This window comes from Chenopodium album, chromosome 12 (assembly GCF_948465745.1).
Source record: "Chenopodium album chromosome 12, dcCheAlbu1.1, whole genome shotgun sequence".
NCBI lineage: Eukaryota > Viridiplantae > Streptophyta > Magnoliopsida > Caryophyllales > Amaranthaceae > Chenopodium > Chenopodium album.
The window spans coordinates 9469366-9485912 of NC_137845.1; positions in this window are offsets into that span (position 1 = coordinate 9469366).

The window sequence follows — 16547 nt, forward strand, 5'->3', positions numbered from 1 at the left end:
CCTTTTCTCCACACTGCAGGAGCCATTATTGATGTAAAAAATGGTAAACTAACCCTTTCTGTTGGCGATGATAATATCACTTTTAATTTAGGGAAAGTTTTAAAAGGTCCTATGCTTGAAGAAAATTGTTATTTAATTGATGTGTTTGATGTAATGGATGATATTTGTGAGGAGAGCTTACCACAGGTTCTTGCAAGGGACCCCTTGGAGGAAATTCTTTGTGGAAATTTGTCTGCAGGTGACATGAGCATATGGAGCAAAGAGGTGGATGACATAGAAAGAGCTCTTGCTACCGAGGAATTTGATCCTATTGAGTGTGTGAAGGTAGTAAATTTAGTTCAGGAATCAAAACCTGCAGAGGTGAAGAAACCTAAACTAAAACCTCTCCCTTCTATGTTTTCCTTGATGAGCAGGAATTGTACCCTGTGATCATTAGTACTGCACTAGATGACCCACAAACTTCCCAACTTCTAGAGGTTCTCAGAACCCAAAAAAGGGCAATAGGGTACAGTATTGATGATCTCAAGGGTATAAGCCCTGATTTTTGTATGCACAGGATACACTTAGAGGACAACTACAAACCCTGTATTCAACCTCAGAGGAGGTTGAATCCTAATATGCAAGAGGTAGTCAAGAAAGAGGTTATGAAATTACTTGATGCAGGTATTATCTATCCTATTTCTGACTCTAAATGGGTAAGTCCTGTTCAGGTGGTTCCTAAGAAGGGTGGGATGACTGTGATTAAAAATGATAAAAATGAACTAATTCCCACTAGAACTGTTACAGGGTGGCGTATGTGTATTGACTATCGTAGATTAAATGTCGCCACTAAAAAGGACCGTTTCCCTCTCCCTTTATTGATCAAATGCTTGAGAGGTTAGCTAATCACAAGTTCTTTTGCTATTTGGATGGGTATTCGGGATTTTTCCAAATTCCGATCCACCCTGAAGATCAGGAAAAGACTACATTTACATGCCCTTATGGCACTTTTGCATATCGTAGGATGCCTTTTGGTTTATGTAATGCACCTGCTACCTTTCAACGTTGCATGATGAGTATTTTTTCTGAGTTCATAGAGTCTATCATGGAAGTCTTTATGGATGATTTTAGTGTTTATGGTTCTTCATTTGATGCATGCTTAACTAACCTCGCTAAAATCTTGAAAAGATGTGAAGAATGCAATTTGGTTTTAAATTGGGAGAAGTGTCACTTTATGGTGACAGAGGGAGTAGTCCTGGGTCACATTGTATCTGATAAGGGCATACAGGTAGACAAAGCTAAGATTTCAGTGATTGAGCAATTACCTCCCCCAGTTAATGTTAAGGGAGTTAGGAGTTTCTTGGGTCATGCGGGGTTTTATCGCCGTTTTATCAAAGATTTTTCTAAAATTGCTAAACCACTAACTCAGCTTTTGCTTAAGGATGCCCCTTTTGTTTTCACTAACGAGTGTCTTGAGGCTTTTGACAGGATTAAGCAGGCTTTGATATCGGCACCCATCATATGTGCACCCGATTGGAACCTTCCATTCGAGATCATGTGTGATGCAAGTGACTTTGCTCTAGGAGCCGTGCTTGGACAAAGGAAGGATAAAGTTTTGCATGCTATTTATTATGCAAGCAAAACTTTAGATGAGGCCCAAGTCAACTATGCCACTACGGAAAAGGAGTTTCTTGCTGTTATATATGCTTTAGAAAAATTTAGATCATATCTTGTTGGTTCTAAAGTCATTGTTTTTACTGACCATGCAGCTTTGAAATATCTAATAGCTAAGGCGGAATCCAAGCCAAGGCTACTCCGGTGGGTTCTTTTGCTCCAAGACTTCAATATCGAAATCAGAGATAAAAAGGGAGTAGAGAACGTAGTGGCAGATCATTTGTCACGTATCAGGTATGATGAGGGTAACGATTTTCTTCCTATAGATGATTCATTCCCTGATGGCAACCTATATGCAGTTGTAGAGCAACACCCCTGGTATGCTGATTTTGCAAATTATTTAGTGGGTGGTACTCTACCTCTTGACTTGTCCTACCAACAAAAAAAGAAATTCCTTTATGATGTTAAACATTATTTTTGGGATGATCCCTTTTTGTTTCGTGAGTGTGCAGATGGATTATTTCGCAGGTGTGTTCCCGAATGGGAGGTTCACGGCATCCTTACAAGTTGCCACACTTCACCCTATGGTGGACATCATGGCCCCTCTAAAACGGTGGCTAAGATTAACGAGTCAGGCTTCTTTTGGCCTACCATGTTTAAAGATGCTAACACTTTTGTGCAGACTTGTGACCCTTGCCAGAGGACTGGAAACATTTCGCGGAGGCATGAGATGCCCCAAACTGGGATTCTAGAAGTTGAAATTTTTGATGTTTGGGGTATTGATTATATGGGGCCGTTCCCATCTTCCAATGGGAATTGCTACATACTTGTAGCCGTAGATTATGTGTCCAAGTGGGTTGAAGCCATGGCCTCACCAACAAATGACTCTAAGGTAGTCATCAAGCTATTCAAGAAGATTATATTTCCCAGGTTTGGTATTCCACGAGCTATTATTAGTGATGGGGGTACTCACTTCCATGAGAGACAGTTGGACAACTTACTTAGGAAGTATGGTGTGTATCATAGAACCGGGCTTGGTTACCATCCCCAAACTAGCGGTCAAGTTGAAGTCTCTAATAGAGAAATCAAGGCGATCTTAGAGAAGGTAGTAGCCAAGTCTAGGAAGGATTGGAGTATGAAGCTTGATGACACACTTTGGGCATACCGAACAGCATTTAAGACACCGATTGGTACTTCACCTTATAGACTAGTTTATGGTAAGGCATGTCATCTTCCCGTAGAGTTGGAGTACAAAGCTTTTTGGGCAATCAAGGAGCTTAATATGGATTCTAAGGCCGCGGGTAAGAAGAGACTTCTCCAACTCAATGAATTGGATGAGTTTAGGTTGTCAGCATATGATAGTGCAAGGATCTACAAGGAGAAGACCAAGAAGTGGCATGACAAGAGGATCCTACCAAAAGAGTTTGCACCGGGTGATAAGGTTCTTCTCTTTAACTCTAGATTGAAGATTTTTCCAAGAAAGTTGAAATCTAGGTGGTCTGGTCCCTTCACTGTCACAAAGGTGAACAAATTTGGTTCGGTGGAGTTGGTGAATGACAAGGGTGAGGAGTTCAAGGTAAATGGCCAAAGGTTGAAAGTGTATCATGAAGGTGCTACCATTAGAGATTTGGAGGAGACTCTCCTAACTCCACTTCCAAAATGAGCTCAAAGATGGTAAGAAGGTCGTGCGGGACCTAGATAAACCAGCGCTTTGCGGGAGGCAACCCGTATTTTACTTGCTTTTATTTTTGTTTTTCTTCTTTTTCTTATGAGAGTGAGAGGAGGGAATTTAATGAGTCTTATGAGTTTTTGGTACAGATTAGAGGAAAAGAGTTAGCCAAAATTTGAAGGAAGTTGAACGTTTAAACTTGTTCTCGGGCCCGGCCGGGCGGAGCTTCGCCCGACCGGGCGCGAGAGTTGACGTGTACGGAGTTTACAAAGGCCCGACCGGGCGGTGAGATGCCCGATCGGGCGCGAGAAGGAGATCAAATTTGAAAGAAAATGGCCCGACCGGGCGGTGAGACGCCCGGCCGGGCGCGAGAAGACGATCCCAAAAAGAATGACGATCGCCCGATCGGGCGGTGTGGCGCCCGACCTGGCGCGTGCAACACATACGAAAGGCAAATAGATCGCCCGACCGGGCCACAACCTGCCCGGCCGGGCGCGAAGGGAGGCCGTCCCCTTTTTCTTCTTTCTTCCTCTTCTTTTCTTTCTTTCTTCCTTCTTTCTCCTATTTCCGCCATTCTTTCTCTCTCTAGAAAACCTTAAACTCTCTAACTTCTCTCTAAGATCTCTCCTCCATTTCTCACCCAAATTCAAAACTCTTTACATATTTATACTCCCCTCTTCATCCTCTACATTCCTATATCAAAAATTTTCATTTTCCACAAAAATTAATTTTTGATAACCACTTCCAATGGCGGCAAAGAGGGGCAGAAACTTGCTCGGGGGTAGTTCAAGCGGGTCATCTCAACAATATGACCCGGCTCTTCAACTTGCTCAGTGGCCAACGATCAAGATCGCAACACCGGAGCAACGAGAAAAGCTTGAGGTACTCTACGGACGCGAGGTAATCCCTTCACGGTGGTTACACCGTCCCACTTTAGAAGCTTTAGGTATTTATGGCTTTGTTAGAAGATTTTTGAATGATATTGGTATGCGTAAATTTGTAGATATGCATTATTCGACATACCGTGAATTAACCTGTGAATTCTTGTCTTCTCTTGTTATTCAAAGTCATAAAAGTGGACCAAAATTAATTTTTAGGCTTAATAATAGAAACATCACTCTTTCTTTTGTGGAATTCTGTAAATTATTTGAACTGGAACCTGATTTAGATAGGCAATGGAATGCTGAGTTTAAAATGGATGATGTTTATTTTGCTTTGACTGGTATTCCTTATGTTTCTGCACAACATGCTAGTGCTAGGCCTATCCACCACCCCGTCCCTAAAATGTGGCAAAGATTTGCCGGTGTATGTTTCCTAGGTAGGTATGAACCCCACAACTGTCAGACCAATGAATTAGCTGTAATTGGCCATTATATGTTTGGGTACGGGAAATTGAACATAGCCCGGTATATCATCCACCACTTAGGTAGGCACGCTACGGCCAGCAACCAGACCACTACCCCCATCCGTCTTGGTGGCATTATCACTAGGATAGCCATCAAGAAGGCCGGCTTTGTAGAGAGTGGACCCCACCGCATGACTAACATGGGATCCGACACCTACATTACCTCTAGGTACCTTGAGGAGCTGGGGTGGTTGAGGGTAGACGGGAGCCAGGTCACCCATTGGTGCATTAGGACAGGGACTGAACAACCCCTACCCATCTTTCCTTTGCCCAACCCTGACCTGACCGCCTTTCCCCCAGGGCAAGAGTCTTACACTTATGCCCTGTTAGTTGCCCATGCTAGGGGACAGGATCCACAGCAGGCACAGGCCCAGCCACAGCCAGTAGTTGAGCCTATCCCACAGCCACCTTCACCACCCCGACAGTCCTATTCCGTCCCTCATGGTGACTCTGACCCAGTTTGGGACTTGCAGAGTATTGGCCAGGCCATAGGTCGCATAGAGCAAAATCAGACCGAGTTTAGACAGATGATTGGTTCTGTCGACCATAGGCTAGGCTACCTAGAGAGGAACCAGGGTAGGGGACTCTACCCCATTTATGATGATTATGCTCGTCGGGGTAACATTCCCGACGATGCTGTTTACCCAGACTGGTTCCAGCCCCCACCTCAGGGATACGATAGAGATCCCACTGCCCATGGTATTTACACAGACTATTCTTCGTTCCATGGGTACGGCCAGGACATACCTTTTGGGGGACCGCCGGGGGGGACTTTTCATGCTAACTATTTTGGTGGTAGCTCCTTTGGTGCAGATGGTGTAGGTTCCAGTGGTGGAGCAGGTGGGTCCACACGGATGGACGAGGATGAGGATGAGTAGCCAGCTGGGCTAGCTTCGAGCCAATGAGGACATTGTCTGATCTTGGCTTGGGGGAGATTTTTGGATTTGGTATTTATTTCTTCTTCCTTTTTCTTTATTTTTGTTTATATTTGGTGTGTTTTTGTTAGTTTAGATTTATTACTTTTTAGATTAGTTTATTGCTTTCCCTATATGAAAAATACAAAAAAATTGAAAAAAAACAAAAAAATAAAAAAAATACGAACCAATGAACTGTAAATCATGCTTCCCTTTGCCCCACACTTGAGAAAAAATTGTTTTGATTCTTGGTATTTGATTTTGAGCATTGTGGATTTGTTGATCATGATTTGAAGTTTAATTACTTGGATTCCTAAACATGCGTCAATTTTGCCCAACTACATGTGAATATAGTGCTTGACTAGTTGATTTGGTTAGGAATGTGTGTTAGTTCCTGGTATGTCAATGAATTTGAGTATTGGTTTGCAACTATGAGTAGTGTTTCATAACTCACTATTATGCACATGTGGAGGACGAAGGCATTTATTCTTTAGGTAGCCTTCAGATGATTTTAGATACATTTGTTCCCTTTTTACTACCCATGTTGTTGCTTGTGCCCTTTTTATTGTTTATTAGCCACATTACAAGCCATATTTGCCCCATTGGTTACTAGTCCCAAGCTTGGCTTGGGGGAGCTATTAGTGAGTGAGGTGAGGGAGTTTGTAGTGTGCACTTCATTTGCACAATTTGGGTGGGTTTGAGAAGTTATTTGTTCTTGATCATATTTTTGTTTTGATGAGTTTTATTGTGTATATATTTGAAAAATAAAAGTGTGATGGAAAAAAAGAGAAGTTCAAAGAAAAAAAAAGTGAGAAAATATAAAAAAAAAAAAAAAAAAAGTGAACTTCTAGGAAAAAAAAAGAAAAAAATGAAAAAAAGAGCAAAAAGAAAAAAAGTTTGATGTTCAATTTGTCTAAGTGAAGGTTTATCAAAAGAAAAGAGAAAAAAGTTGAGTTTCAATGAAAATATTTGAGTTTTGAGTTCAGAGTTTGTTTATTCACTCTAGTTTATATTATCATATTTTTGGGAGTGAATTTTGTAAGTATTAGGTTTGATTTTTATGATTGGAGTATATTTGGTGGATTTATGTTGGATTTAGTTTTGTTGGAGATGTGTATGATCATTATATTTGGTCATGGGTTTATTAGGATATGGCTCCCTTTTAGCAAGGCTTTTCTCTCACATATTCCCAAATTTATCCTACCCTTTTCCCTAGCCTTACATTACAAGCTTTAAAAGACCTTTTGACCTTGTGCATAGAGTTGTGTAAATGTGAAAGTGTTGTTTATCAATGAAAGTTATGACTTGACATATTCCGAGTCGACTATTAGGTTGAGTGTATGTCTTTTTAAACACACGAGTGTTGTGAGTTTGGGAGGGCATTGTTCACATTAAAGGGGTTGGGTGGAGAGCGATCGAGTACATCTTTTACTCGCCACATAAATGAGAGTTGAGTGTGTGAGCACTAGTCTTGAATTCTATATGCTCTTGTGGTTTGCTCTACTTGACAATTGTTGGGGAGGAAGGGTAATTAGGATTGGTTGATTTTGAAGCATGTTCACTTGATTTGCCATGAATCGTTTGTTCTTGATTTTTATATTGGGGTGAGGCATGTTTTATTGTTCATTGAGGAGCTCTTTGCTTAGGGACAAGCAAAGGTTTGGCTTGGGGGAGTTTGATGTGTTCATTTTATATATATATTTATCCCCGTCCCTTGGTCGTAATTAGTAGTGTTTTTGGCTCCTACGAGCCACTTTTATTACTAATTTGTGTTTTCCAGTGCTTTGGTAGTTTTGCTTGAGTTTTGTAGGAATTTGCGTACTTGGAGCATTTTTCCGGGTTTTTTTTGAGGAAGCATCTACAAGTGTTGGAAGACCGCGACCCAGTTCGTTAGCCCAAGACCGATTGGAGGTATCAAATCGGTGATTAAGGGCTCAAGTATGAAGATCCAAGGAGGAAACTCGGATTGGGCCGAGGATAAGAGGCCCAATCGAGGTTCATTTGGTAGCCCAAGTGGAAGCTGCCCGGACCAAGAGCTCCGCCCGAAGGCGCGCCCGGCCGGGCGGGGCGAACCAAGGCTTTGAAGAACAGCCGCGCCCGGAGACGCGCCCGGCCGGGCGCGAGATAACTCGTGAGGGAAACTAGGCGGGCCCGGTCAGGCGAGCCATTGCCCGACCGGGCGCGAGAAAGCTCTTGAGGAAGAAAAGGCGGGCCCGGTCGGGCGAGCCACTGCCCGACCGGGCGCGTGTAGTTCTTTAGGAGGATTGTTTTCCGATTTAGTTTTGTTCAGCGAATAATACTTGCTTAGTATTAATGTGTTATTATTAGGCAAGATTAGCTACTTCTTTTTCATCTCTCTTACTCTAGATTTTAACTCTCTCTCTCACTACTTAGACTTTCTCTCTCTAAACTTATTCTCTCTTGTTCCTTAACTCTATTGTAATTCCGCCGTCTTGGTACGATTTCTCTCTTAATTAATCTCAGTATTTTATTCATTCAATTCATTCATGTCTTGTTTAATTATTATGTTTTGTTTAGTTTTAATTATGTCTGAGTAGTTTAATTCTAGGGTTTAGGGGGATCCATAATTAATATAAGGGGATAATTTATTATTGTTGATTATTGATATTGCATGATAATTTCTTATTGAATTGTTTTAATTCTTTGCAATTAGATTATGAATCGAGCAGATGTAATTTGATTGTGAATGTTTAGCAATATTGAATTGATGAATCGAGCAGATGTTAATTTAATATTAAGGGCTATTTTCAATAGGAACTTAGATCTAGTAAATTGCGAGAGCCTGTTAGATCTATGTTGGTTAATAAATTGCGAGAGCCTGTTAATCATGTTATTGTTCAATGTTAATTATTGCTTGTTATGTTTTATCCCGGAATATTAATTATTGGTGAACCTGTGACCCTAGACCTTCTTATTATCGACTTTCTCCCTAAACTTAATCTCCGTAGTATAATTTCATATTATAAACAACAATTTGGTTACCTTAATAATTTAGATTATAATAATTAATTAGGAGTAGAAAGACCAGTTTCCCTGTGGATTCGACCCTACTTCCCTATCTACTTTAGTTAGAGGACTTAGGTATTACTTTTGATTAGGGGATACGACTTTACCCTGTCAAGGCTCTCGTGAGAATTTTTCTTATATGAAATTTTTTTTTTATGTGAGAACACTCTTTATGTTCTAAATTTTTACTTGTATGTTCTAAATTTTAACTTATATGTTCTAAATTTTAAAATGTGCGTTCTAAGATTTTTAATTATATGTTCCAGATTTTAAAGCGTATGTTCTATATTTTTACTAATATGTTCTAAATTTTTTACTCACACTTTCTATATTCTATATTTGTTTGTTCTAAATTTTTATTCACATGTTCATAATCTTAAATCAAATGTTCTAAATTTTACTCATATGTTTAAAATTTCATAAAGCAGATTTTATAAATTTGTAATCACTTGTTCTAATTCTTAAATCAAATGTTCTAAACATATTACTCACTTAGATGTTCTAAATTATTACTCAGATGTTCTAAATTTTAATTTCAGACGCATGTTCTAAATTTTTACTCGTATGTTCTAAACTTTTACTCACATGTTCTAAATTTAAAATCAGTTCTCATATAAGTATGAATTCTCACATATGAACCTATTCTCACTGGATCCCTCCCCTATATATATATATATATATATATATATATATATATATATATATATATATATATATATATATATATATATATATATATATATATATATATATATATATATATATATACATATATATATATATATATATAGATATATATATATATATATATGTATATATATATATATATATATATATATATGTATATATATATATATATATATATATATATATATATATATATATATATATATATATATATATATATATATATATATATATATATATATATATATAATTTTTCTTCTCTCTCCTCTTTTCTTCTTCCATCTTCTACAACATTTTTCTTTTTCCCCCAATTTTATTTCTCTCTCCTCTGTTCTTCTTCCATCTTCTACAACATTTTTCTTTTTCTCTCAATTTTATTCCTCTCTCCTCTTTTTTCTTTAAACTTCATTAATGGTGTCATCTTCTTAGCCCAAATTTCTTCAAACTATATTAATGGTTTACTTTTGAAAATTTATGTTCTACGAATTTTATGTTGAATTCAAGCTTATTTGCTGAAGATTTTGATTATATATGTAACACCCTAGAAATTTCTTTCTTTAAATACTCGTTCTACTCTTTTAAAAATACAATTTAGGAATAACTAAGACATTACCGCCACCGTGAAAACGGCTAAGGCAATTATCAAAGATACACAGCGGAAGACTCAAAATTAAAAACCGATTAAACAAGTCCACCCAAAGTCAACCAAACGAAAATAAAGTTTAAAACCAAACGAACAAGTCAAATAAAACCAAAGTACAACTTGGAACCATTAAAGGCCCTTATTCGAAAAACTGTTCCCAAATCAAACCTTTATGTTAGTCCACACATAATATATATCATAAATAAATAAAGCATAAAACACATTGTAATCTAATGAAAACTAATAGGATTCACTCTTCACTCATGCCCCATCATGATCATGCTTCAATACCTGAAAAGTTTATCTCTACTTGTTTCCACTACTCTCCATTAAAAATGGGTCATCATAGGGTCAAGGTAAAGACATGGCCAAAACACAAACACACACAATCAGCAAAGCAGAGTACATAAGCGTAAAATAGCCACACTAACATGCTTTCACCTATCAACACACACTTACCTCATTGCACCTGTTCACAAACACACCAATCAACACAATACAATGACTAGACCCTAATTAATTCATTTTGCATTGATTACGCATCGAACGGGTTTCCCCCTATTAACCTCCCCCAAATAAATTTGAGGTTAACTGGCACGAGAGCTAACCGTGCCAGCGACAAAACCACACAAAGGTGGCGGAATTCCTGCGCATAATAATAAATAATAAAAAGGAATATACAGCGTCCTGTACTCCATTGGAAGTTATGGTTAAATATAAAACCCCATAACCCCCCCCCCATTGTTCATACTCAAGGTATATACGTTCCAAGAGTTTTGGTGCGTAATCTCTTTCACTTTACGTTATTTACACATTATTAGACTTGATGATGACTCTCAAAGCATAATAAATCAATCAACAATAATTATTCAATCAAGCAAATATACCAATTTAATTCTTGAATAACTAGTGACCACATCTTATTTATTGTTGAACCCTTTTTAATTCTACCTCAGTGTCAAAGACACCTTAAACGCATAATGCGCCAAAAATCCTATCCCTCGGTGTTCAAAACACCTTAAGTGCACAAAGGCACCAACATACAATTTATTCCTTGTGTACATAGACACTTATATAGCTCCTTCCTCATGCTTAAAGCATCAATAAAAATTATTTGAACCATAATAAAATTCCTTTTTAATATTCCAAACATAATTAAACACGTAATTTAATTAATCATGCCTTCTAACATGCCATAAATAAAATTGTGGTTCAAACGCAACATGCCCAAAATATAATCTTCCAATCTAAAACCATCACAAATAATTCATGCTTCACAATTCAATCACAAACACCATAAATTCACAATTCCATATATAAACCTTAGCATGATTCTACTTATAATCAATTACAAACAAACCTAGCGTGATTCTACATCACCAAAATATGCTAAGTACACGTACGTACCTTGAGTACGTTATTAAAACTGTCACGACTAGTAGAAATCGCTTACTTCAAAGTCTCCTACACATTAAATTCATAATAGAGTATTAATATCCACTCTAAACAAATTTTCAGCAATATATACTATTTTAAAACCCTTCATAATTTAATTAGAATAAGCTGAAATTATATTTAAAACACCATAAATTAAGTCCCAATTAATGGGTAATTAAAATTTCTTCAAGAAACCTGATATCAAGTGTTCTACATAAAATTCCAGCACTTTATTATACTTAAAACTTGCTGTAATTTGGTTTTAAAACACTTAAAACAAAGGCCTACCCTATTATACATCATAATCTTTCAATAAATCATGAAACAAGAACCTAGGGTTTCAAAAATTGGGGCTTTTTAATTAAAAACCAAATCTGAAAATTAATTCACACAATTACAATAACCAAACATCAAAATTAAATCTCCAAACTCATAATTTATAATTAGACTATATCATAGATTAGTTTTAGGTAATAAAGATTTGATTATTAAACAAGAAAACCTTTTTTTTTTCGAAAAGGGGCTGCCGACAACATGGGGGCCGACGCCACTACCGGTGGTCGCCGCTGCTGCCAGCTGGTGCTGGTGGCCGGCTGCCCACCGGTGGTGGTGGTGGCTGCCGGTGGTGGTGTGCACGGCAAGAGGGGAAGGGAAGGAGAGAGAAAGAAAAAAAAAGAAAGAGAAAAATAAAGAGAAAATGGAGAGAAGTTTACCTTGGGTTTTCTCCACTCTGGGCAACGTTGAATTGCCTCATAAGAGGGATATTTATACCCCTTCTCTATCTCCCCTTTTACCCTAAACTTTCCTCCTTTAGTTTTTCCTAATCCCTTCCCTACTAAAACTTGTTAAAAATCATAATTTCTTAAAATAAAACTCCAACTTCTATTAATTAATTAATTAAACGACTTTTCCTTTTGTAAAATATTCCCAATTTACATGGGATAAATAATTAAAACATCATAATTAAAATGCTAGAGTTATTTAAATACCCTTATAAAATATATATATTAAATATAATACGTATAAAATGTATATATATTAAATAAAATACGTATAAAAATACGGGGTATTACAATATAACTTGTAATAAGTTGTTAAATTTTATTACTTAATTTTTTGTTTAATTGAAGAACGAAAAACAAATTGTTTTCGTGTATAGTGGTGGTTTCGTGGATGGGTGGTGGTGGTTTCGTGGATGGGTGGTGGTGGTTTCGTGGTTTTGGGTTCTAGATCTGATTTCGTTAGTGGTTTAGGTTGGTAGTGGTTCGTTGGTGGTGGTCATTGGTGGTAGTTTTTTGTTGGTGGTGGACTGGTGGGTAAGGGGTTACTAGATCCAGTCAGGGGTTACTAGGTCGGCGGTCAAGGGTTACTTGGGGTTACTAGGTCATGGGTTACCAGGTCGACGGTCAGGGGTTACTTGGGGTTACTAGGTCAGTTAGGGGTTACTAGGTCGGGGGTTACTTGGGGTTACTAGGTCAGTTAAGGGTTACTAGGTCAGTCAAGGGTTACTTATTGGTCAAGGGTTACTAAGTCAGTTAGGGGTTACTTTTGTCTTGGGGTTACTTTGTCATTTGCTGATTTGGTACCCTGCCGCATGGTGCGGCCAGCCGCACCAGAAACGCACTGATGTTCCTATCTCAATACAAAAAAAAACATTGAAGCTTGAAGTTATTGGAAATTTCCTTGCCTTTATTTTGGTTTGACCTCTGTACTAAAATATGCAAATGAGGTTTGAACACTAAGGGCTTGTTCTAAACTGAGATAAATTAGAGCTGAACTGAATTGAACTGAAAATAAGTTGAAGAGAACATATCCTAAATCTCAATGAATAAATACCACATTTATTATCATCTTAGATACAACCAAATCATGTTCTATACATCTACATAAATATATAAATAAACTAGTTATTGGCCCGGGCGATGCCCCGGGTCATTATAAATTTATTACTTTAATCGAACTATATATATTTTGGCTTGTTTGTCATTGAGAGCTTAAGTGGTGTTTTATATATATATATATATATATATATATATATATATATATATATATATATATATATATATATATATATATATATATATATATATATATATATATATATATATATATATATATATTGATATTAGAATCTTATATAAATGTATAAGTAATCCAAAATAATTTATTGCTGTATTATTATAATTTAATGACAATAAATTAATAAATTAACAAGTCTTTATTTCAAGCTCTTGAATAAATAAAATAAAATAAATAAAACTAAACTCGTATTCAAAATAACACCCAGGCCATAGTAACGCCCGGCAACAAACTAGTAGTTTAGAAATAAGTCTACTACTCCCTCCGTCCCCTTTTGTTAGTCCCTTATGGGCATTTTTTTACGGGAATTAATAAACACAAAAAAGAATAGTTAGTATATTGAAAAAATAAATTGACATTGAGTATGCAAAAAAAGCAGAGAGAGAAAGTAATAAAAGTGGGAAAACAAAATTTACATGAAAAAATTCAATTTGCACAAATATTGTTCCAAATTGGACGGAATTTTGGTAAAAAAATTAATATTAATAGTTGTTGAAAAAAGCAAATCGGATAAATATTTTGGGACTAAAAGTTGTCCATAAGGGACTATCAAAAGGGGACGGAGGGAGTATTAAGTTTCTCGTGTTAAATACTGTATTCATATCCGGTAAAGTTTTGGGTGAGACGGACTCACCGTGAGTCCGCCGCCACCACGATCTCCCGCAACCAACCTACCCCGACCTTAACCCAGAAACTCACACCTCGACACCAACTCACAAACACCCACCTTGCCCTTGACAAAAAATACCCACCCGACTTTGACCTCGGCTCTGACCAGAAACACCCACCCGACCCTGACCTCGACCCTGACCATAATCGCTCACCTCGTCCCCCACTTCGACTTGACCCAGAAATGCGCTTAATCTTGGTCGCCGAAAATCTAGCTATTTCAATTAAGGTGGGTGGTGGTCGCAGTTAAGGTAGGGTGATGGGGTGGTGGTTTCGGTTCAGTTGGTGCAAGGTTGAGGAGAGAGAAAATATTGTAGTCATGGAAGCAGAAGGAGGTTATTGGTGAAGGAGAAAATAATGTCAGGTATTAGATGTTTATTGTTTGGCATTTGATTTTATTGTTTGGTATTAGATTAATATTAATTGGTTAAATATTTGTCAGGATTTAGAAAATTTTAGTTAGAAAAAAGAATTTTTTTATCAGGAATATCATAAAACAAAATAAAAATGTTAGTCAGGAATAAGACAATTTTAGTCAGAAATAAGATAGTTTTTATCATCGGGTTTCTCAGACTCATGCCTTTTTGTTGCTGAGCCCGATCTCACGTGAATCCGTTTTACGCAAAACCTTCTCTTTATATCCATGTATCCTACGTGTCAAAGTGTCGTGGATAAATAAATCTCTTATCGTTTCGAAAATCGTTAACGAACTTTGGAAGTATTGAACATGCAACCATGCAAGTATACAACCAATTTATTGTTTGAAGGTGATAGTTCATCTATTCATTCCCAAAAAAAATGTATAAATTGAAATTGTGAGAAATTTTAAGAAAATTTTATTTAATTTTATTTTATTGACAAAGGGAAAGAAATTCTATTTGTATTACATGGATTAATGGAATACCAAAATAAATGCATTACTTGGAATATTGCAAGTGGAACAAACAAGTGATTTTGTTGAGTATTTAACTAACCAATTACAATTACAACTCCAATTGAAACCTAGCGTAATCTTATATTTGAAAGTCAATTAGTAACGTATTCACTTCACCTAATTAAACCTAAACTTACTCGAACTTATTGAATTTGATAGGAACTTATTTCAATAGATTATTGAACTTATTATTAAACTTGATTGAACTTATTAAAACTTATTACACCTTATTTATTTATTTCAAAAAAAAAAAAAATGATTGGAACTTATTGTTACTGATCAAGTTAATTCTTTTTTTCCTTTTTTTTTTTGTGATGTATTAATTAAATGTTAAGATAAACTAAATCTTTGTAGGCTCCATGAATCAATCACAATAATGGATCGGATATGACTTGAAATTTTGTTTTTATGTACAATCAACCCGGCCTTTGACTTTAGTATGGGTAATACTTCATTGTGTTTACACAAATTTTGAGTCTAAATAAATAAAGACAGGAAATAAAGTAACAAATGAATTTATATTAATATATGAATTTTGGGTACAATTTCTGTATAATAGTTTATAATAAAATAAACTAAATCCTCTGATTATGTTACACAGCTTGATGATGACACGTGTGTGAGTGTCTCACTACTAAAAATTGGCCAAATTGCGACCGGCGCAAACGGTCGCAAAAAGTAGTGAAAACGGTCGCAACAAGGCGATCGTAATTATGATGGTCGCAAAAAAATAAAATTACGACCGTTTGACGGTCGCAGATTTTTAACGGCCGTTTTACCTATTTTCAACGACCGTTAAAAAAAAGGTCGCAAATATTAAAAATTGCGACCGCCTTATGAAACGGTCGCAAATATTGAATTTAGCGACCGCCATAAGCCGTCGCTAAAAGTATTAAAAAAAACAAAAAAAAAGAAAAAGACTCACCCACCCACCCTTAACCCAGATCCACCGTACCCAAACCAGAACCCACCTAAACCACGCACCACCACTACCCTTCTTAAACAACCACTACCCGCCTCCGCCACCCTCTACCCACCATCACCTTCGCCCACCTTCAACCACCAATACCCACCACCACCTACCCAACTTTAACCCAGAAAAACAGAAAAAGAAAAAAAAAATCACCTACATAATTTTGAACAAAACAAAAATGAAATAAAACATCATCAAACAATCTATGAAATTCGAACAAACAAAGAACAAATTCGAACAAATAAAATGCACAAAAATTATATAAAAAAAATCGAACAAAAATTAAATAAAAAAAATCGCCCAAAAATGCACAAAAATTAAACCAAAAAACGAACAAAAATTAAGTAAAAAAATCGCCCAAAAATTATACCCAAAAAAAAATTAAACCCACAACAATTAAACCCACAATTCGAACAAAAAATTCGACAAAAAAATCAAACAAAAAATCTATGAAATTCGAACAAATATAGAACAAATTCGAACAAAATTATGAAAAACTCGAAATAAAACAAAAATC